At 36.1% G+C, this 11291-nt stretch overlaps 1 protein-coding gene across 1 annotated transcript in view; it reads right to left on the bottom strand.

The window, feature by feature from the left end:
- Positions 1-6458: 6458 nt before the first annotated feature.
- Positions 6459-11291, bottom strand: part of LOC128312907 (collagen alpha-1(IX) chain-like) — a 228472-nt gene continuing 223639 nt past the window's right edge. The window contains exon 6 of the transcript XR_008292852.1: positions 6459-6827. The gene's annotated coding sequence lies outside the window, so the exon portion shown is untranslated. The remainder of the gene's footprint in view (positions 6828-11291) is intronic.

Here is an 11291-nt window from a genome sequence, read left to right as displayed (position 1 = left end):
AGTAAATCATTGGCCATTGGTAATTCCCTCAATCTTCACCCTCTCTCCACTCCCTTGAGGTCAGGTGGGTGGAGATTAAAGCTTTAACACTACTCACATGGTTGGCTGCTCTGCTAACCAGCCTCCATCCTAAAGGTATCTAGAGGCCCACCAGGAGTCACCTTATTAACATGAACTAGGTATGATTGAAGTGGGCTCCTTATGAATAACAAAAGACACCTCTCTCACCCTATCAGTAAGGAAATTCCAAAGTTTTAGGAGCTCAGAGTCAAGAATTAGGAATGAAGACCAAATACATATTTCTTATTATGTCATACTATCAGTCATCATTAAACTTTACAATTAAGGTATAGATAGGTTACAAATTCCAAATTGCTAGTAGAAGACACCCAAATCTCAGAATTACAATTGAGGAGTAGCATAATGAGCCCTGTAAAGTCAAGTCTGATATGTTCATCCATTCTGTCTTATCAATCAAGAAGTTCTAATGTAACCAACTTCATGTCATATCACACCGTATTATCTCAAAGTTAGTCACATTCAACTAATCAAACATGTTCATTGCTTTTGTTTTTCATTATTATTGCTATGAATATCATCACTATTGCTCTTACTCAAGATGTCACGCACAGTCAGTGCACGATGGGTACCAGACAAGAGTCTAGTTTCCATTTGATGATAGGCACTGCAGCCCTAAGTGAGACTCAGAAAAAAGAATTTGGAACAGTGTATCCAGATAATCTAGAAAGCTTTTAAAAATTGGCACTGCGTAATTCTAGTGTCTTATAGACAGAATCTATGCCTCTGATTATGATTAGAACTACAGCTCTTTCATTAGTCATTTTCAATGTTCCTATCTTCCATGATTATTTTCTATGATTCTGCTTTGATAGGTCTGGGATGCGACCCAGAAATTTATAGCTTTGAAAGCTCATCAGGTGATTCTTCTGTGCAATCAATTTACAAACTCTTTAATCATATAGGTGGAAAGCTTAAAGCCCAGAAAGTGAAGGGACTTACCCTGTTAAGGTGCCTGAAATTTTACCATCACAATTTTCTACCTCAGAACTTTAAGACTTCTCAGTCTTCAATATTTAAATGGAAATATTTTCAAGGAAGTTTGTGTCAACCATACGACAGTAAGATCAAGGACCAAAACCCAGTATATATAATTAGGGAGAGTTGAGATTCCTAGGGAAACAAGGACACTGAGATTACATTCATTTTCACTTACACTATTGCATTGAAGAGTGCCAATGACCCAGGAAATAGGTAGAACAGGGGGTCTTTGCCCTGTTGTAAAGGGATAATGGAACTGGAGCTCTGAAAGTTTCAGTGACTTTCCCCAAATTTATACAATGTTATGCCAGAGCTGTGGCCTAAATCCCAAGTCAGGGCCCCACACTCCACATTCTTTCTGCCATTTGTTGCCGAGTGATTATCTAATTTCCACTTTTACTTCAGGATGACCCCTGTAGTGGGGAATAGGTGCATAAGGGAAATTATAGTTAAAGATTTTTTTTAATAGTTCTATCAGTATCATGCACAAATCCTAGCATACGATTAGCAATCAAAATTATTTTATATTTATAGTTGTCAAAATAACCCATAAATGTTTTCATCTTGTTACTTCCCACTTATTATGCCATCTTTCCTTCAATCGAGTTTACTTAAAATTGTAATCCTGTTATTTGACAGCTTCACTTTCCATATCATAGATATGGATACATCAAGATCAATCTTTGTCCCACTGGTGTGTCATAATTTAGAAACGTAACAATAGGCTACGCATAAGAATAAAGGAGTAAAAAGTTCTTTCTTGTATTTTGTTTTGTTTAGTTCTTCAGCAGAATATACCAAGATAGAATTTCTTTTTTTTTTTAATGTTTGTTTATTTTGAGAGAGAGAGAGAGAAAGAGCACGAGTGGGGGAGGGGCAGAGAGTTAGGGAGAAGCAGGATCCCGAGCAGGGTCTGAGCTGTCAGCACAGAGCCCAATGACAAAACGTGACATCATGACCTGAGCAGAAATCATGAATGAGACACTTAACCGACTGAGCCACCTAGGCACCCCTGAGGTAGAATTTCTGAAAGAGTTCATAGAACTTCTTAGCCAAAATCCTTAACCTGAAATTCAAGCCCTCTGCAATCTGACCCAGTTATCTTCACCCCCCCCCCAACTCCTTTCTCATTACTCTTCTCACATCTGCAACATTCCCCTAATGTTATGGAGAATGTGTGTGTCCCCCCCACCCAAATTCATATATTCAAGCCCTACCCTTAATGTGATGGTATTAAGAGGTGGAGCTTTGGGAGAAAATTAGGATTAGATGAGGTCATAAGGGTGGGGCCTTCATGATTTAGGTTAGTATCCTTGTAAGTCAGGAAAGCCTGTCTCCTGTCTCTACTCTCCTCCCTGTGAGGATGCAACCAGAAGTCATTGGTCTGCAACCAGTATGGGGCTCTCACCAGGACCTGACTGTGCTAGGACCCCAATCTTGGATTTCTAGCTTCCAAAACTCAGAAATAAATCTCTGTTGTTTATAAAACACCTATAGTATTCTGTGATAGCAACCTGAACTAAATCACTTCATCTGAGCAAGCCAGTGTCCCCATGTAGTTCCTGTTCTTTCTTACAAAAGTATTTTTTTGTACATTCTGTTTGCCCTCCCAATTTCTGGGGTAGTCATATGCTACCTATTTCCCTTAATGGGAACAATTCTCTTCTTCATATGCGTTACACTTATCATTTCTACCCTAAACGGTAGTTATTTCTGGACATTGTCTCTCCTACAGGACAATGCTTTGCCCAGTTGTCAATTATTCCATACACAAATGATTGAATTGATGAATGGATTATTGACCAGATCTTTAAATTTAGGACTTAATTTCAACTGTTTTTATTTTTATTGAGCAACTTAATACAATTCACATTTTCCATGCCCATTAAAAACAACAATAACAACAAAGCACTGCAAAAAATAAATCTATATGATTCCTAAATACATCATTTAAGTCTATTTTTTGATGTGATTACTGTAAAAGTCATTGGTACCTACTTACAATTGAAGACTATTAAAAACAAAAAGGAGTAATTCTGTTCTCTCCTTGTATACTTTTGAGTCAATATTCCCAATTCCTTTTTCTCGTACTCACATCCAAATTTATAAAAATAGAGCGATCAGGGCACCTGGGTGGCTCAGTCAGTTAAGCATCCGACTTTGGCTCTGGTCATGATCTCACAGTTCGTGAGTTCAAGCCCCACATCGGGCTCTGTGCTGACAGCTCAGAGCCTGGAGCCTGCTTTGGATTCTGTGTTTCCCGCTCTCTCTGCTCCTGCCCTACTCACACTCTGTTTCTGTCTCTGTCTCTCAAAAAGTGAATAAATGTTTTAAAAAAAATTTTTTTTAAATAGAGTGATCCCTATAAAATAAATAATATTTTATTTAAGATAAGAAACTGCTGCGTTAAGAATTATTGAAATGTAATAATGATTTGTTAGGGTTTCATCTTAAAAGAATCACCCCAATTTAATTAAAAAAGAAATGTTGAAAAAGTAATTACTTATTCTAAATAATGTGAGAGGCATCTGGGTGGCTCATTAGGTTAGGTGTCTGACTTCGGCTCAGGTCATGATCTCATGGTTTGTGGGTTCAAGCTCCGCATCAGGCTCTGTGCTGACAAACCGGAGCATGGAGCCTGCTTTGGATTCTGTGTACCCCCCTCTCTCTGCCCCTCCCCCACTTGTGCTGTCTCTCTCTGTCTCTCAAAAATAAATGTTAAAAAAATTTTTTTAAATAAACAAAAAATTAAAAATGTGAGGGGCACCTGGGTGGCTCAGTCGGTTAAGCATCTGACTTCAGCTCAGTTCATGATCTCGTGGTTCATGAGTACAAGTCCCATATGAGGCTCTGGGCTGACAGCTCAGAGCCTGGATTCTGTGTCTCCCTCACTCTCTGCCCCTCCCCCGCTCACACTGAGTCTCTCTCTCTCCCTCCCTCTCTCTCTCAAAAATAAATAAACATTAAAAAAAAAAAGGAATAGAAAAAATGTGAAAGAAACTTCAAAAACTTCAAGCTGTTTGGGAGCATTTTCTCTGTGAGTTTTCTTACTTAAACTGCAGTTAACAATGATCTAGCAACTCAGCAATGTTTATAAACTCAGCAATAAACCCTGTTTACCACAGAGAAAAATTAGAAAACGCCTGTTTCTAAGAAAGTGAAATCTTTAAATTATGGCTTATTTATACAATGGAAGAGTATGAAAAATGATGTAAAACAATGTAGTGGGGTAGAAAACTGTTGATATACTAATTTTATTTTTTAAATTTTATATTAATGTTTATTCACGTTTGAGACAGAGAGAGAGACAGAGACCACGAGCAGGGGAGGGGCAGAGAGGGAGGAGACACAGAATCTGAAGCAAACTCCAGGCTCTGAGCTGTCAGCACAGAGCCCAACGCGGAGCTGGAACTCAAGGACCGTGAGATCATGACCTGAGCCTAAGTTGGAGGGACGCTTAACCAACTGAGCTACTCAGGGGCCCCGATATACTAATTTTAAAATCAGATCATAAAATGTAACTTAATGATCAGATTTCAAATTAAATTAAATTAATACAATACAATAAAATAATTCTCTATTTGTTAGGTATGAACCAAACTGCCGTAACAAAGATACCCCAAAACACAATGACTTAAGCAAGATAAAGGCTTTTCACTTATGTAACATCCATATGAACTAGGACATGCAGTCACCTGATCCCCATGAGGATCTTCAGGAACCTGATATTTTTTCAGTCTTGACAATTCATGAACCCTAGGGCACAGATTTTAATTTTTTCTTTTGAAAATAGGGGTTCACAGATTTGATGAAAGGTTTGAACCCTCACCTCAGAAAAATGTGCATGTGTTTGCCTATGTGCATGTGTGCGTGCACGCACACACACATACACACACACACCCCTCTACACTGTTTCAGGCTGTCTTCAGGGGTTCACAGATCTCTTATTAGTATCTGCATGGCTGAAGCTAGCTTATGAGTGAATTTATTTAATTCATACTGAAGGAAAGCTTGAAGGGCAGCTGGAAAATGTAGTCACTACTTGGGTAGCCATGTGCCCTCTTAAAATCTCAAAAGAGAGTGGTGGTCTATTTCTATAGGGAAACAAGGAAGAGGAGAATGGGTTCTGGGAATATTTAGCTGCCTCTGCCACAAATTGCATAAAAATACTAAATCTACATATCAGATACTACGTATCTGGATACTACGTATATCTGGATGATGAAATAATGAGTTATTTTTAAATTTTCTCTTTCATTCATTGTATTCTTTCACATTCACTTTATGATATTGGACATTTCCATACTCTTCTGAATTCCTAAAGACATCCTTTGTAATCTAGTATGTGAAAATAATTGTAAATGATTCATATGTGCTGTTGAAAAGTATGTTTTCAATTTACAGGGTTCATATATATCTCTTACATTAAGTTTGATAATGAGTTCTTCAAATCTCAGTTCCTATACTAATTTTTGTCTAATGAGAGAAGAATATAAAAATCTTCTAGTATAATTAGGAAACATTTAAATGTTTTCCTTGCAATGAAATAAATATTTGCTTTCTATATTTGAGACTGTGTTGTCTTTGCCCATAAAAGTATCATTTTATACTCGTGGTGAAACATTTCCTTCATCATGTACTGACACCATTCCTGTTAATGGTTTTGCATTAAATTGTATTTTGTCTGATATTTATATTGGCACACCAGCTTTCTTTTGCTTAGTATTTCTCAGCAAATTTTTTTAATTTCCATATTCTTAACATTTCTGAATTATATTCCTTTATGGATATCTCCTGTGCATTGCATAATTTAATTTTCTCTCTTATGTAATCTAATTTCTGAATAATTTTACTTTTACCATCATTAATTTTTTGTCTTTTATTTACCATTTTTGCTTATATTTTCATCTTTTCTACGATCTGTTGGATTGAGTTTGCTGGGGCTTTTTTAAGTGTTCCAAGGCACCTTTATTTAGAAATCATGCACTCTATTTTTATTCTTTAAGTAGCTAACTTTAAATTTTTAACATGGATACTTAAAAAGATTTAACGTTAATCAATATCTCTATTCTCTTCCTGAATAATTGAAGGGCCTTAGAATACTTCAACTCTGATCTCTCATCCTAAACTACTTCTATATTATTGTAGTCTAATGATCAACCTAATATATGGCTGAAGTGAAAAAGGGAGTTTTCCCAGCTCAGTCTGCCATGTTGACATGAGATCTATTTTAGACCTTTTATCCCATAAATTTTTATACCTCCATATAACAAATAAGTAATAATAAATAATAAATAAATATTTATATTTATAATTATTTATATTTATTTAATAATTATTAGATTATTTATATTTATAATTATTTAAAATAAATAATTTAAATTTTTATACCTCCATATAATAAATAAATAATAAATAAATAATAAAAAGATTATTTTACAGGGTATTTCTAGAGAGGAGAGACAAGTGAAATATGATTCTGGAATTAAAATATATTTTACTGGAATAAAGAGAATATAAGGCAAATGACTAAATATCAAAAACAATGTGAAAGTTCAAGTCATTTTTCCTAATTTAAGAAAAAAAAAACCAACTTACACAACTGATCAACAGCAAACAAGTTGAAGATACAAAAGTTGAGGATGTTTTTGCTGAGAGATACTGTCAAACTTCTCTTTCAGTTATGATCATTATTCCATCCTTATTTCATGATTTTCTTATAAGAAGGAGAACTTTTAAGCATGATTTGTAGATATCAATGTCGAAAGCTGTAAAACATGAAACATACTGAGCTTCAAAAATGAGGAAGGAATTAGAAACTCTGCACCCCTATCTCACCTCTGCTGTATTTTCATCTAACATTTTAGGCATAAGTAAAGAGGTGAGTAATAAAGTGGCATTATGTGAGAGGTGCCAAGAGTTCTGCCTATTCCCAAATCTTCCTACTTAGCCTAAAAGTCTCTAAAAAACCACCAAAAGTCACCTTCAGGTTTCAATCATTTTGTTTCAAAAAAAAAAAAAAAAGATATATGCACAAGTCCAATATATACATTTGGTTGTATTCATACATAAAATACAACTCATGAATTATGTAAATGTTTTCTACTTATCTTCATTTGGTTTGAATCAATGTATCCCTTTTGTTGTTTTCTAAAATTCCTTATCAAAAATAACAGACCATGGGGTGCCTGGATGGCTCAGTCAGTTAAGCATCTGACTGACTCTTGATCTTGACACAGGTCACGAACTCTCAATTCATGAGATGGAACCCCACATCAGGCTCTGTGCTGACAGCATGGAGCCTGTTTGGGCTCTCTCTGCCCCTCCCCCATTCGTGCTCTGCTCTCTCGCTCTGTCTCTCTCAAAATAAATAAACTTTAAAAAAAAAAAAAAAAAACCTCTTAAAAAACAACAGACCAGCTAGAGTACACTATGATAGAAGTCAAGAATGAGTATACATCTGACAGGTAGGTATATTTATTAAAATCAAGAACCTAAAATACAATCTGTTTCTGGTAGTCTATGAACTGAGGTTACATAAATGGCATTTACCCTTGTTGAATCTAGAATTCAAAATAAACTTCTAGAGGTGCCTGGGTGGCACTCAGTCAATAAAGGTTAAGTGCTCAACTCTTAATTTCAGCTAGGTTATGATCCCAGGGTCCTGGGATGGACTCCTGCATAGGACTCCGTGCTGAGTCTGGAGCCTGCTTCAGACTATTTCTCTCTCTCCTTCTGCTCCTCTCCCCTGCTCCTTCTCTCTCTCTTTCAAATAAAAAAAATAAAAAAAAAAACTAAAACCAAAACAAAATAAACTTCTAGATGTCTCAATGATAATGATGATGATGATAGCAGCACTGAGAGTCCTCCCTGTATAAGTGATTCACATAAACAACCTCTTTATATTTATCACATTCCTATGAGACAGGTAACTATTATAAGGTCATTTCACAGGTGAAGAAACTGAGACTATGAGAGAGTAATTAACTTGGTCAAGTTCACGTATTAAAATATGGTAGACCATATTTTGGGTCTACCTGCTTATTTAGGTCAGGCTGCTTATTTTCAAAGCTATGCATTTAACTGTTAAACTAAGAGTATCTCCTGACTCTGCTATGTTTACACAGCATCTATACCTTCCATTGTTCCACTCTTAAGAGGCTCCCAAGTGTCCATACCATTTCTTTGCTTTCCCTATGGCAAATCCATATGGCACAGCAGGACCTACGAGGCACAATTCTCACATACACTGAAACATGGGTACAATGGGGAAACCTGCTTTAATTATTGCCAGCACCCTCTTAGGGACATTATTCAGTGAAAGGTAATGTTGAAATAAAAGTTGTCCCCAGGTATGAAACAGCCAATTTTGTAACAAGTGTAATCATGAACAGTCAGTGACTGTTCTTGGATGTTCTCCGGCACACGCACCATGAGAATGGCAATTCTTTGTCTATTGCTTATTTTAAATAGCAGCCAGTGAGGATTTGGATAGTGACAGGGTATTTAGTGTTTTCTTCACATGTAGTAAGTAGAAAATGCCAGCACACTTTTTCACGATACCAATTTTATCATCTTTAAAAGACTGAGATAGCCCTTGCTTATGGTTGAAATCATGTTTGAAAAGAATCTCCAGCACTCTCAGTTTAAAGAAAAAAAATGCCCGTTTCTTTGTTTTTGACTTCTTATGTTAAAAACATATTGCATGAAAAGATATGATTTCATCATCTTCAGACAGTCTTCTGCCTCTTTCCCAAGTGTGTTAGCAGAAATCAAAATAAACAATATTTAAAAGTAAAGTTATAAATATTTCTAATGGAGTGGAGAAAAACATCCAGAGAAGAGCTGCTTTCTAGAACTACAGTGACCTAGATTTAGGGCCCACTGGGTTCTTAACCTCTGTTCCCACTGTTATATTTACCTTGACCGTCTATTAGTCTTTTAGTACAGTGATTACATAGCATATTTCCGAATAAAAGACCCATGTATACAAATAGTTGGATTTCTTTTACTTTCATAACCTATATTACACAGATGTTCAAAGCAAATTCTATCTTTAACTTCTCTCCAGAAAATGTTTTTAAGGATTCAAAATACAAGTAATGCCTCGCTTGTAATCTTATATTGGAGACTGATGGCACTATATCATCTTTTCTCTTATGGATAAAGGACAGGGTGTTTTCTCCTTTTAGCAGTTAACAACGAACAAAGGCGTAAAATAGCAATGGAGTGTTGTAACTCTTTCACACAGCATTTTCCTCTCATAATACATGTGTTAGATTGGTAAAGATTAAACAAATGTTTTTGTAAGCCTCATTTTAAGAAGGTGGCATTATCACATAAAATGCTTCAGTAAAATAGTGTCCTGTAGTTCAATGACTGTCATAATATTGCAGAACCTTATTAAAAAGTAGAGATGACCAGAAAGTGTTTGCTAAGGGGAAAAGGTAACTGTCCAATTAAATAGTTGCTTTCATAGAAACAGAAACTTAAATAGTCAATCCGTCTCTTCTAATAAACTTCTTCCAGTCTTAGCAAAAAAGAGCTTGTTTGGTCAAGTTTTCTTCCTGTATTTGGAGAAATTAGAATATGTCCTGAGATTATGCTATAAAATATGGTGAAGAAAATAAGAGAATAAGTAAAACGTCAACCAAAGTATAGCACATGACCTTGGGGTGCCTGGGTGGCTCAGTTGGTTAAGCGTAGGACTTAGGCTCAGGTCACAATCTTGCAGTTCGTGGGTTGGAGCCCTGTGTCAGGCTCTGTGGGGACAGTGCAGAGCCTGCTTGGGATTCTCTCTCTCTCTCTCTCTCTCTCGCTCGCTCGCTCCCTCTATGTCCCTCTCTCCTGCTCCTCCTGTGTGTTGTCTGTCTTAAAAATAAATAAATGAACTTAAAAAAATAAAAATAAAAAAATGAAGCCCAGCACATGATCTTAATCCAACATATCCATAGCCCTCTGCACACACAAGCATACCCCCTACTGCCCCACAATTTAATATGAATCTAAAACTCAACTAACAAATACATGCATGTCTCTGGGAGTGGACCTTTGATAAATCATTATAAAAAAGCAAAGAAAGTAAATAAAATGTTAATTGTTAGTGATAACTCACAAATGTAACCAATGAAGGAATAAAATACCTGAAACACTGATGGCTACAAAAATCATGCACATGTATGGGAAACAGAGTTCAATGACTAGCGAGTATATTAGTGACTCATGATGCTGTGTACCTAGATTGTAGAAAGATGCAATGACTTTGAAATGATGCAAAATAATCAGCCTGCAACATTTGTGATGTCTGTTTCTTTGCAAAACATGTGTGAGAGTTCAGAAAAGTGTATTGATGTCCATTTAGCTCACCAATGATGCAATCCAGATGGTTACTAGGCAGTAAAATTATCTTCCCAAGAGACAGTTGCACAGATTGTCTTATCTGCTTCTGCAGTCTGAGTTATCTGTTCTCAAAAGTTCTCGAAGTATATTCTGGTTGAGAGGAAAGTTGCCAGCCTTTAAGGTAAAATCTGATGGAATAGTTCATGGGAGAAGATTTTTAAAGGACATTCATTCACTTAACATACACAAGAAATTGCATGTTTTCAGGAAATAGCAGTTGAATGCAAAATGTTAGGGAATCTTCAGAAGCTATTGCATGTAAGAAATGGCACTGCTGACCCTTTAGGAATGTGACTTCTTCTGTATCATATGAAATGAAGTGTCTACTTTGCCATTCTTCAGTAATTTGATCACGAGACTGTATTGTAATACCCATGGAGATGAAACCTGAAACTTACGTTTTTACTCTTGGCAATGACTCAGACACTAGAACTGAGAACGTTCTGACAAGATTTCCGAATGATGCCAAGCAATATCTCTATGTGACAGACCTCGATATAAGCATGTTTTTCTTTTAAATCACTCACAGACTTTTTAATTTAATTTTATATTTAGAAAAAGTAAGAAAGTCGCCTCCTGGATGTTTAGTGGCAGAGTAGAAACAAGTGGTCGAGGTTCTGATCTTCATAGGAAAAGAGTGCACAGCTTTGGAGTCAAAGTTAGGGTCTAATCACAGCTCTGTCATTTACCACGCATGTGATACTAGGCAAGGCTGTCAACTTTATTGAACTTGTTTTCTTATCAATGAAGTGGTAATAATACATGACTTATAGGACTGCTGTGAGGGTTCAATTAAATCACAGATATGTAATATGCATGGTATACTGTCTTGC

The sequence above is a fragment of the Acinonyx jubatus genome, chromosome F2 (genome assembly GCF_027475565.1).
Source record: "Acinonyx jubatus isolate Ajub_Pintada_27869175 chromosome F2, VMU_Ajub_asm_v1.0, whole genome shotgun sequence".
Taxonomy (NCBI): domain Eukaryota; kingdom Metazoa; phylum Chordata; class Mammalia; order Carnivora; family Felidae; genus Acinonyx; species Acinonyx jubatus.
Note: the sequence above shows the minus strand (reverse complement) of the source record. Positions and strands in the feature narration are given on the sequence as shown.